The following is an 11,420-nucleotide window of genomic DNA, read 5'->3' on the forward strand; positions in this document are numbered from 1 at the left end:
CTCTTAGGTGTGAGCGATGCAGAGAGCAAGCGTCTACACAACATTGTAGGAGACAGAGTGCTATCACGAGGAATCAGGTCACTTCAGCAAGGGCAAAGGCTCCGGAGAAGTGAGCAGAGAAGGGGGCTGAGAGGGACTGGATGGGGGTGGGGTGGGGAGGGGCGTCGTCGTTAAGCTGCTTTATCGCTGCTGTCACAGACGACCGAGCATCCTGTGGCTGAACTCATCTTACCTCTCCAGAAGCCAGAGTGGAAGTTGGGTCTCACTCACGTGGTGAGAATCTGGGGAGCTGCCTTCTTTCTGGGGGCACTAGGGGAAGACCTGCTTCCTGGATTTCCCCAGCTTCTAAAGTGGCCACCAGTCCTTGGCTCCTGGCCCCTTCCTCAGAGCCAGCAGCCCAGCACCTTCAAGTGCCCCGGACTCTAACCCTGTCATAAGGACCCCCGTGTGAACCCTAGGCCCACCCACATCCATTTCAGGATTCCTGACTCCATCGCATAAGGCGACACCGAGACACCTTGAAGGGTCTGGGAGGTGGGCCTTTCTCAGGGCCAGGACGTGGGCTCCCAGTGGACACTTCCGTAATCTGAGGGGGCCAGAGGGAGGGGCCGGGGAACAGGTGCAGCAGCTCTCAGGAGGATTTGACCCCTATGGACCCCTGGGTCCTGGGTCTGGACATGGGAGCCTTGCAGGCCTTCCTAGGAAACCATCTTTGGTCTCATTTTGGGGCAGCAGGGAGCTGGCTGCAGGGTTCCTGGAGACCGGCCTGAGGTCACACATTGCTTGGACATCAGTGGACCTGTGGACATCTGTTTCCTAGCAGCGGTTCTAGGAGTGAACGGGATGGCTCCCCAGACTCAATGGTGAGCAGGGAAGATGAGGATGGGCTGCAGGCTCCCAGCAGGAGGAAGAGGAGTGGGACCCCACGGCGCCGCCTCCTGCCTGGGTGCCTGGGTCCTACCAGGGGCTGCGGCTGGGGCGGGGACCCTTGGGTCAGAAGCGACGGCCACAGCAGGGCCTTCTCCGCAGAGACTTCGTGCAGGAGCCGAGATGACTTCGGCTCTTTTTCTTTATTCAATTTTTCCCAGCAAGCTTTGGGAAGGCAAGCTTTCTGGCAAAGCACGCGCAAGTGCGTCGTCCGCGGAGTAGTTGTTCTGTAGAATTCTTGATCTGATGAACAACGGAGGCCGGCCTCAGCTGTTCCTCCCACTTACTAGGGTAACTGAGCTCTCTAGAAGTGCTTTTGTCATGGTGCGCTTTGCAATGTGGTTTTACCCGGCAGGATTTTCCTGCCTCGCAATCGTGTTAGCTACTGTTCTACCCACATTCCTGAGCGTCTTTGTGTTTAATGTGCCTGGGATCGGGGCTGGCACTAAGATTAAGCCCACCAATGTCAACCTGTACGCATACATTTTTCCCCCTTTTCAATTACCAGGGACTTTAGGAAAATGGAATTTTCATAGTGATGTCTAAGTTAAAGGGAAACCCAGGGTTTGCATGAACATAACATAGCCCACTATGTCCAGAGAGTGAACGATTTTCTAAAAATCAAAAAATCTGTGCCCGTTTCTTCTTGAAGTTCCTTCTTTTCTTAAAATCAAACCAACAGCTTAGGACCGAAGACAGCACAAGTCACAGTTTGACAGCTGCTGTCTTTGGGCATAGGAGTCGGGGCTCCGGCTCTCCCTGTGGTGTCCACAGCCTGTTGAGTGTCCCAGGTGACCTGCCAGGCTCACAGCAAGGCTTCCTCTGCAGGGCGTCAATTGGGGGTTGAGGACGCAGAGACAGCGGACTGCGTGTGTCTGGGCACAGCCCTGTGATCGCAGCAAAGGCCGTGGACCAGTGCGAACCTGCGCTCGCCTCCCACGGTCGCTCAGGTCAAGGAAGGTCTGTCAATGCCTTAACCACAAATAGGGGGCCAGGGATGTCTGCATTGTGTCCCGTCGGGTTGACACACAGCGGCAGCTCTGCACGGATGGCTGAGATAGGCAACATGAAGAGAGCTTTGCGGCCGTGCCCTTCTGTTCTGCATGGACACGGGGCCGTTAGCGGCACACAAAGCTGGCCAGGCATGCCTGCAGGCCCTCAGTGTCCGGTTTTAAAGGAGGAGTTCACCTGTGATGAAGCAAAAAGGATTGCAGACAACAGCATCCTCTTACAACGTCTTGACACTACAAGCTGTGCTGGAGGGAAGAAGGAGCCGGGGTCAGCCTCGTGGCGCAGTGGGTTAAGCCACCTGTTGCCACTACGGCATCCCATACTGGGCTGTCAGACTGCGTCCCCACTGCTCTGCTTCCTATCCAGCTCCCTGCTAATGTGCCTGGGAGACAGCAGGTGATGGCCCACGTGCTTGGACCCCTGTCTCCCACTGGGGAGACCCGGATGGAGTTCCTTGCTCCTGGATTTGGCCTGGCCCAGACCCGACTGTTGCAACCATCTGGGGGAGTGAGCCAGTGGGTAGAGGATCCCTCTCTCTCCCTCTCTGTCCCTCTGCCTTTCAAAGCAATAATTAAAAAAAAAAAAAAAGGAAAGGAAAGGAAAGGAAGGAGGTGAGAAACAGTGGGGAGATAGGAGAAGACAGCGAATGCATCAGAGGGGAGAGAGGGAACCAGGAAGCCCATCTGGGAGCGAGGTGCGGGGGGAGATCCTCTTCTGTGTCCTTATAGGGAGCACTGGGCTGTCCTCCGCAGCTGCAGACAGCTGACCTCCAAATCCAGGTGAAAAGTGGGACACGTAATGCATTATCCAGATGTTTCCAAGTATCTGCAGTTTTGGCGTTCGGCAGAGAAAGCTTCCCAGTGAGTGTGCGTCTCGCCCTCAGCTACAGATGTCAACATCCTGCGGCAGCCGCACATGGCCCGGCGCCTGCCCGCAGAAGGCGGGTCTCCACCTCCGCACCTGTCTGACGCCCGGTTGCACGTGGGGCAGCCCGTGTTTGCTCTGGCTCTGCACACGCTGAGCCGGCACTGTCCTTGTGCATTAGAAGGGGGTGGGGGTGGGAGGGACATGGCCGTCACCCGGGAAGAGGGGTGGCAGCGTTTTGAAAGCTTTCGCAGAGTACTTGGAAGGGTGAGAAATCTCTTTCAATAGCGTGAGGCTCACTGGTGCTTAAGAATTTCAGAAATTGCTTTGATTTAAATTCTAATCCTTGGAAGAGATTGAAGAGCACATCCTAACGTGAGCGGAAAACCACCTTGATGCAGGGCTTGGAAAGGGCCCGAGGGGACTCTTCAGGGCTTTAGCCGTCACCCGTCATCCCGACGCCCATGCTCCCTCTCCCTCGAGCCGCTGCACCACGACAGCAGCCGCAGGTGACGGTGCACCAGCCAGCCACGAGCCAGGGAAGCTTCACTCCTGGACAGTACACTCCACGTCTCATGGAACTTCCACGCGCCAAGAAATACCCTCCGTGAGTTTGTTCCAAACATTAACAAGTATGGTTCTGGGTGTTGTGGTGCAGTGGGGTCATCCGGCACCTGGGATGCCCGCATCCCGTATCAGAGGGCCGGTTCCAGTCCCTGCTCCCCATCCAGATTCCTGCCAAGCACCTGGGAGCCTACAGGTTCTGACCCAGGTACCTGGGCCCTTGCCAAACATGTAAGAGACCCAGTTGGCATTGCAGACTCCTGGCTTTGGCCTGGCCCACCGCCTGGAGTGCTGTAGGCATTTGGAGAGTGAACCCACAGATGGAAGATAGCTCTCTCTCTGCCATTCAAAAATCAGTCAATCCATCCATCATACACACACCATCCTTAGCTCTCAAGCTGTGCAGAATCAGGCCAGAGCCAGATTTAGTCTGTGGGCTGCAGTTTCCCAAGCTCTACCCTGAAACATGAGAGATTCAGACTACTAACACTATGATAATAGCAGCACATGTCTGTAGTATGTCTGACATGTGCCCAGAGCCATGCTAAGCTTCCTACGTGTTCTGTAGAAGCCCAGTCCTCAGAGTCAGCCCCGTGAGGCAGAGCCCTCATTTCTTTCAATAAACAGAAAGTGAGAGTGGAGCCTGCAGGTAGCTGAGCTCTGCATACCCTTGGGTGCGTGCTCACTGCACCGGGGTGTCCGTCCAGAGGCTGAGCGGGGGTCGGGACCAAGCCCTGCACCTCGTGGGATTGATCTGCCCAGGGGAGCCCTGTTTCTGACTTGTGCTGCTGGCTAATGGGCTACCGCCTCCGGCAGCTCGTCAAGTGACGGGGTCGGTGCTGGAACCCAGGCCTTTCGGTACACTGACTGCGTTGGCTGATGCTGCTGCCTGCAGGTCTGTGGAGTGCGTGTTCTGTCGCAGCAGTGCTCTTGGCACAAGCTTTCTTTGTTTCTCTATAATCTCTCTGCTTTGTGCCCAGGCTGACTGATGTCCTCGTGTGTCCCGAGGGCTTGCCCCCTGCAGTCAGGTGTTGGTCCTGCAGTAATGTGTCAGCAGCGCCCAACAAGCCAAGAGTGACACGAGTCCCACTGCCGCTCTTCACAGTCATGATGCTTTCTCAAGCCGGCCGAGCCAACGTATTTCCCAGGGGTCTAAAATGAACGGCAGTTCGCAGTGGCCAGGAGCCAGGACTCCATCTGGGCCTCCCACATGGGTGACCAGGGCCCACGTCCCTGAGCCATCCTCTACTGCCTCCCAGCGCGCGCATTAGCAGGAAACCAGATCCGAAGTGGAGGAGCCAGGCCTCAAACCGGGCAGTCCCATAGGGATGCAGGTGTCGCACCAGCAGTGGCTGTGCCACGGTGGCCCTGGGGATGGCTCTGGTGCCGTCATCAGAGGGGGAGCTCAGGGACATGGAAGGCTGAAGTCCCAGCCCCTTCTCAGCACGATGGCCTCCTCTCTTCAGAGCCTCTGCCCGCCTTGTTTCCTGTCCGTTCCATCCCTAAAGCATGCCTTCACCCCAGTGTCCCTTGGTTTCTGAAATGTGGCCCTACACTCTGCCCAGTTCCTCCCTGTGCAGGTTAGGGTGCTGGAATCAGTGCCCCAGCGCCCCCACTCCCCATGCAGGTTGGGGTGCTGGACTCAGTGCCCCAGCGCCCCCTCTCCCCATGCAGGTTGGGGTGCTTGTACAGATCTCTGTTTGCTGCCCCATTTGGCACCCCGCTGATGTTCTGCTGGAGCTGGGGTCTGAGCCAGGCACTGACAGCCCTTCCAGGGTCTCCCGCCTTTGTGTCGTCCCCTCAGCTCCGCCTGTCCAGTGGATCTCCGTCTGCGGTCGCCCTGATGAACGGTCTCACCCTTGCCTCTGAGCCTGCGTCTCCAGAGCACTTCGTCCCGCCCTGACCCCTCTGCTGCAAAGCCCCTTCTCGGGAGTGCTGCCCTCTGTCCCCAGCCCGCCCTGGGTCTCCTTCCACCCCGTCTGTCACTCAACATCCTCCTACTTTCTTCTTCTCAGACTGGCTCTGGGTGAGTGTCCTCCATCCTTCGGGGTGATCAACTGCACGTTCCCAGCTCTGTTCTGCGAGCTGGGCGGGGGCCTCAGGCTCTCGCTCTGCCGGACTCGCCAGTCTCGCCTGGACTTCTCGGACCCTCTGCCCGTGTGCCTGGGCTGGCGGGAACACAGACCTGCCGGCCCGATGCAGCCACACTGCAGCTCGCCCTGGGCTGCCCCTCCCCTCCCTGGGGCTGTGCCCAGGACACGGGGGACGCTGGGTCCTGTGTCTCACCCCGGTTTCTTCAGGATGTGGATGGAAGCTTCCGATTCCCTAGGGGCTTCTCAGCACAGAAGCAGGGGATCAGCCCCGGGCCCCTCTTGAGTGTCCCTGGAAGAGCTCAGATCTGAGCGTGGGCTGGGCGGGAGAGGCTGACCGAAAAGGGAGAAACGCGTGCAAAACAGAGAACGGGGGAAAGAAGTGGCTGTGCAACAACAGCACCCGTTGCGCTACGACGGGAGTTTTTGGAATTTTTAATACTTTTTCATTTGATTACTTTGATAGCGGGATTAAGTTTGATATTACAATTTTAGCCAAAAAAAAAAAAAAATGCTTGCAAGCAGACGCTTTCTCTTCCTAATGTAATATTGGTATCTGGAGTGAGGGGTGAGGGGGAGGGGAGAATCTGTTGATGGACAAGGCCCCTGAAGCTGTCGGTGACGTTGGCAGGTGAGTGGGTGGCAGTGAAATGCACAGGTCACTGGCGGGACAGCTGCCTGCTGGCGGGACTCCTTGGCACGGCTCACTTGGGCTCTGCCAGGCGCAGCCCTGAACGCACACCTTGCTCCGTCCAGGTGAGTCCAAGTATTCCTGCTGGATTGCCCCGGCTGCTGCCAACACCGTGCCCTCAGAGACGCTGACATCAGCGGTCAGCACTTCTGCACCCACCCGAGGACCCAGGGGGCCAAGGCAGGAGGCCGTGCTGCTGCCTGGACCCCGCGTCTTGCATCGTAGCACTGAGTAGCGTGGGACTGGGGCCCGGGCACCTCTGCCGCTTCTGCTGTCTTTCCCACAAACACTAGAGATCCGTGCAGCATGACTGCAAAGTTGTCAAGAGTGACGGTCATGGGCTGGCGCTGTGGCGCAGTGGGTTAAGGCCCTGGCCTGAAGCACCGGCATCCCATATGGGTGCTGGTTCTAGTCCCAGCTGCTCCTCTTCTGATCCGGCTCTCTGCTGTGTCCTGGGAAAGCAGTGGGCCCCTGCACCCATGTGGGAAACCTGGAGGAGGCTCCTGGCTCCTGACTTTGGATCGGCGCAGCTCCAGCCATTGCAGCCATCTGGGGAGTGGACCAGCCGATGGAAGACCTCTCTCTCTGTCTCTACCTCTCTCTGTAACTCTGTATTTCAAATAAATAAAAATAAAATAAATAAAAAGAGTGATGGTCGCAAGCCCGATGTGGTGCCAGCTCTTGTTGTTACCGGATCTCTGTTCTCTTGTTTTTTTGCCTGCCAGTCCCCACCTGCTCCACTCACCCCACAAAAAGGCCTCGGCAGGGTCGTCAGGTTCCTCTTTGCTGCTGCGATGGCAGCCGCCTGGGGCCGGCCCACCCGCGGGGTGGGGCTGTGGCCCAGACCACATTCTCCGGGACTTGCTCTCCCGAGCTTCCTTGCACACAGCCGGCGAGACGGTCATTTGCAGCGGCTCTGGAAAGGGCCAGCGTCCTTACTGAAGGTCCCTCTGCTCACCCATGCTGCAAGCTGCACTGTAGCCGGGGGAGGGTGGCACTGCTTGGGTCTGAGCTCAGGGGGACAGGGCTCCTGGGAGGTGGGTCCACCTGCAAACCAGTCAGGACCGGTACCCAAAGCGGGGGAGGGCAGGGGGTGCGGGGGCAGGGGCGTTGCAGCAGGAACAGATACAGGAACTGTGCTGGGAGTGGGGGGTTTGCCTGGAGAGCAGTCGTCTACTGCCTGCCCCCCCACCTGCCACAGGCCCGAGTGTTTCTGGTTTTGTTTTGCATTAACAGTGAACACCATGATTCAGTCCCACCTTGCCCACGTGGAACGGTGGCTGTTGAGACTGAGGTATACCCTCTGCAAATTCCTATCGGACACGACTGGATGGTTGTGTGTGTGTGTGTGTGTGTGTGTGTGTGAAGGCCTACTCTTGATTTTAGAAGCATTTAAAAAATTACTAAATTATTTTCAAAGACAGGGTGATAGAGAGAACTTCCATCTGCTGGTTCGCTCTCCAGATGGCCACAAGGGCCAGGGCTGGGCCAGGCTAAAGCCAGGAGCCTGGAACTCCATCCAGGTCTCCCACATGGTGCAGGGGCTCAAGCACTTGGGCCATCGTCTGCTGCTTTCCCAGGTGTAGGGAGCTGGATTGGAAAGGGAGCAGTCAGGACTCGAACCAGCAGCCTTATGGGATGCTGGCCTCCCAGGTGGCGGCTTAACCCACCGCGCCACAGTGCTGCCCTCCCCACCTCCGCACAAGTAGTTCTCTGTGGTTCTCTGCTTTCCAGTGAGGATTTCGGTGGGACTGGATGTGAACGCTGTGCACGCACGTTTAGGTGGGTTCTGTTTCGGTAACTCAGTTACCTGCTCGCCCAAGCCCAGGCCCCCGGTGTCCTTCTCGGGACTTCCCCGTCTTCCTTACCCGCTCCCTGCCCCTCACAACGCACAGGCGAAAGTGGACGAGAGACAGAGACGTTTGTGTGGCCATGAACGCGAATCTGCTTTCATTTCTAAAAAGAGAAGAGCTTTTCTCAAACTCCAGCTTTTGCATCCGTCGGGCTAGATTATGCTACAGGAGGAAGCGAATTCCAGGTGCCATCCCACCGCGCCCTGTTCCTCGCTCAGCGGGAGCTTCCCGGAGGCACACAGGGTTCCCCCGGGCCAGCAGTCACTGGTCAGAGAGGGGCAGAGGCACCGGCACCAGGCACACTCGTTCTCAGTGGTTTTGTTCTGTGATCAGGGTAAGAAGCCACCTGGGCCATGGGAACTGGGGACACGCTCAGAGAGGGAAAAACGCAGTGTTTGTGAACGGCCTGGTGAACGTGACTGCTGACAGAGAGAGAGGCGCTATAACAAGTGAGCCAGGACGCACCTCGCTACCCTGTGCGGTCCTGCGGCTGCAGGGGTGGGGTGGGGGTTGTCCCCAGGTGCCTAACCTGGAGGAAGATGCTCCCCCAATATTCGCTGATGCTCATTTGCTGTCAGGTCCTACTTTAGCAGAATTCGACTTATGTCTGCGGTCAGCCTTCCACGGTCACAGGCTCCACGTGTGCAGGCTCACCCAGCCAAGGACTGGGCATGTCAGGAGAACAGTTGCATGTGTGTGCAGCATGTACTGGCGTGTGTTTCCTTGTTGTTATTCCCTAAGCACACAGGCTAACTACTCTGTACACAGCATCTGCCATGTGCACTGTAGCAGGATGATAAGTCATCCAGACGTGATTCAGATAAACGGAAGCATGTGTGCAGGTTAGATGCAAATGCTATGCCATTTTAATTTTTATTGATTCATTTGAGAGAGAGAGAGAGAGAGAGAGAAATCTTCCTTCTACTTGTTCACTCTCCAAATATCTTCCACAGCTGGGACTGGGCCAGGCCAAAGCCAAGAGCCAGGAACACATTCTACGTGTCCCACAAGGGCAGCAGAGACCCAGGCACCTGGGCCACCAGTGCTGCCTCCCAAGGTGTGCGTTAGCAGGGAGCTGGAGTCGGGAGTGGAGGCGGCTCTAACCCCGGGCAGGCTCTGCTGTGGGATGCAGGCATTCCGCGCGGCCTCCCACAGCTAAGCCAAACCCCCTCCCAGGCCGTGTTACTTAAAGGACTTGAGCATCCTTGGATTTGGTATCAGTGAGGGGAGCAAGGCCTACAGCAGATCTCTTCTAGATCCCAAAGGACAACCATGTGCAAGATACGTGCTGGCGTGCTGTGTGGAGAATCCCGGGGCCCTCTGTAGTACACACACGTGTGTGCTGGCGTGCTGTGTAGAGAATCCCGGGGCCCTCTGTAGTACACACACGTGTGTGCTGGCGTGTTGTGTAGAGAATCCCGGGGCCCTCTGTAGTACACACACGTGTGTGCTGGCGTGTTGTGTAGAGAATCCCGGGGCCCTCTGTAGTACACACACGTGTGTGCTGGCGTGCTGTGTAGAGAATCCCGGGGCCCTCTGTAGTACACACACGTGTGTGCTGGCGTGCTGTGTAGAGAATCCCGGGGCCTCTGTAGTACACACACGTGTGTGCTGGCGTGCTGTGTAGAGAATCCCGGGGCCCTCTGTAGTACACACACGTGTGTGCTGGCGTGTTGTGTAGAGAATCCCGGGGCCCTCTGTAGTACACACACGTGTGTGCTGGCGTGCTGTGTAGAGAATCCCGGGGCCCTCTGTAGTACACACACGTGTGTGCTCGCGTGCTGTGTAGAGAATCCCGGGGCCCTCTGTAGTACACACACGTGTGTGCTGGCGTGTTGTATAGAGAATCCCCGGCCCCTCTGTAACACACATGTGTGTGCTGGCATGTTGTGTAGAGAATCCCGGGGCCCTCTGTAGTATACACACGTGTGTGCTGGTGTGTTGTATAGAGAATCCCGGGGCCCTCTGTAGTACACACACGTGTGTGCTGGCGTGCTGTGTAGAGAATCCCGGGGCCCTCTGTAGTACACACACGTGTGTGCTGGCGTGCTGTGTAGAGAATCCCGGGGCCCTCTGTAGTACACACACGTGTGTGCTGGCGTGCTGTGTAGAGAATCCCGGGGCCCTCTGTAGTACACACACGTGTGTGCTGGCGTGTTGTATAGAGAATCCCCGGCCCCTCTGTAACACACATGTGTGTGCTGGCATGTTGTGTAGAGAATCCCGGGGCCCTCTGTAGTATACACACGTGTGTGCTGGTGTGTTGTATAGAGAATCCCGGGGCCCTCTGTAGTTCACACACGTGTGTGCTGGCGTGCTGTGTAGAGAATCCCGGGGCCCTCTGTAGTTCACACACGTGTGTGCTGGCGTGTTGTGTAGAGAATCCCGGGGCCCTCTGTAGTACACAAACGTGTGTGCTCGCGTGCTGTGTAGAGAATCCCAGGGCCCTCTGTAGTATACACACGTGTGTGTGCTGGCGTGCTGTGTAGAGAATCCCGGGGCCTCTGTAGTTCACACACGTGTGTGCTGGCGTGCTGTGTAGAGAATCCCGGGGCCTCTGTAGTTCACACACGTGTGTGCTGGCGTGCTGTGTAGAGAATCCCGGGGCCCTCTGTAGTACACACACGTGTGTGCTGGCGTGTTGTATAGAGAATCCCCGGCCCCTCTGTAACACACATGTGTGTGCTGGCGTGTTGTGTAGAGAATCCCGGGGCCCTCTGTAGTACACACACGTGTGTGCTGGCGTGTTGTGTAGAGAATCCCGGGGCCCTCTGTAGTACACACACGTGTGTGCTGGCGTGCTGTGTAGAGAATCCCGGGGCCCTCTGTAGTACACACATGTGTGTGCTGGCGTGCTGTGTAGAGAATCCCGGGGCCCTCTGTAGTACACACACGTGTGTGCTGGCGTGTTGTATAGAGAATCCCCGGCCCCTCTGTAACACACATGTGTGTGCTGGCGTGTTGTGTAGAGAATCCCGGGGCCCTCTGTAGTACACACACGTGTGTGCTGGCGTGTTGTGTAGAGAATCCCGGGGCCCTCTGTAGTACACACACGTGTGTGCTGGCGTGCTGTGTAGAGAATCCCGGGGCCCTCTGTAGTACACACACGTGTGTGCTGGCGTGCTGTGTAGAGAATCCCGGGGCCCTCTGTAGTACACACACGTGTGTGCTGGCGTGCTGTGTAGAGAATCCCGGGGCCCTCTGTAGTACACACACGTGTGTGCTGGCGTGTTGTGTAGAGAATCCCGGGGCCTCTGTAGTACACACACGTGTGTGCTGGCGTGCTGTGTAGAGAATCCCGGGGCCCTCTGTAGTACACACACGTGTGTGCTGGCGTGTTATTTAGAGAATCCCGGGGCCCTCTGTAGTACACACACGTGTGTGCTGGCGTGCTGTGTAGAGAATCCCGGGGTCCTCTGT

General features: G+C 57.3%; 1 long non-coding RNA gene across 1 annotated transcript in view; it reads left to right on the forward strand.

Annotated features, from left to right (window-relative positions):
* LOC138850124 (uncharacterized) overlaps positions 1-6,804 on the forward strand; it is a 28,695-nt gene extending 21,891 nt beyond the window's left edge. The window contains exons 2-4 of the long non-coding RNA XR_016235095.1: positions 3,286-3,409; positions 5,171-5,392; positions 6,213-6,804. This is a non-coding gene — a long non-coding RNA (uncharacterized LOC138850124). The remainder of the gene's footprint in view (positions 1-3,285; positions 3,410-5,170; positions 5,393-6,212) is intronic.
* The last annotated feature ends 4,616 nt before the right edge of the window (positions 6,805-11,420 follow it).

Source organism: Oryctolagus cuniculus, chromosome 6 (assembly GCF_051225735.1).
Source record: "Oryctolagus cuniculus isolate XC-2025 breed Fujian yellow rabbit chromosome 6, ASM5122573v1, whole genome shotgun sequence".
NCBI lineage: Eukaryota > Metazoa > Chordata > Mammalia > Lagomorpha > Leporidae > Oryctolagus > Oryctolagus cuniculus.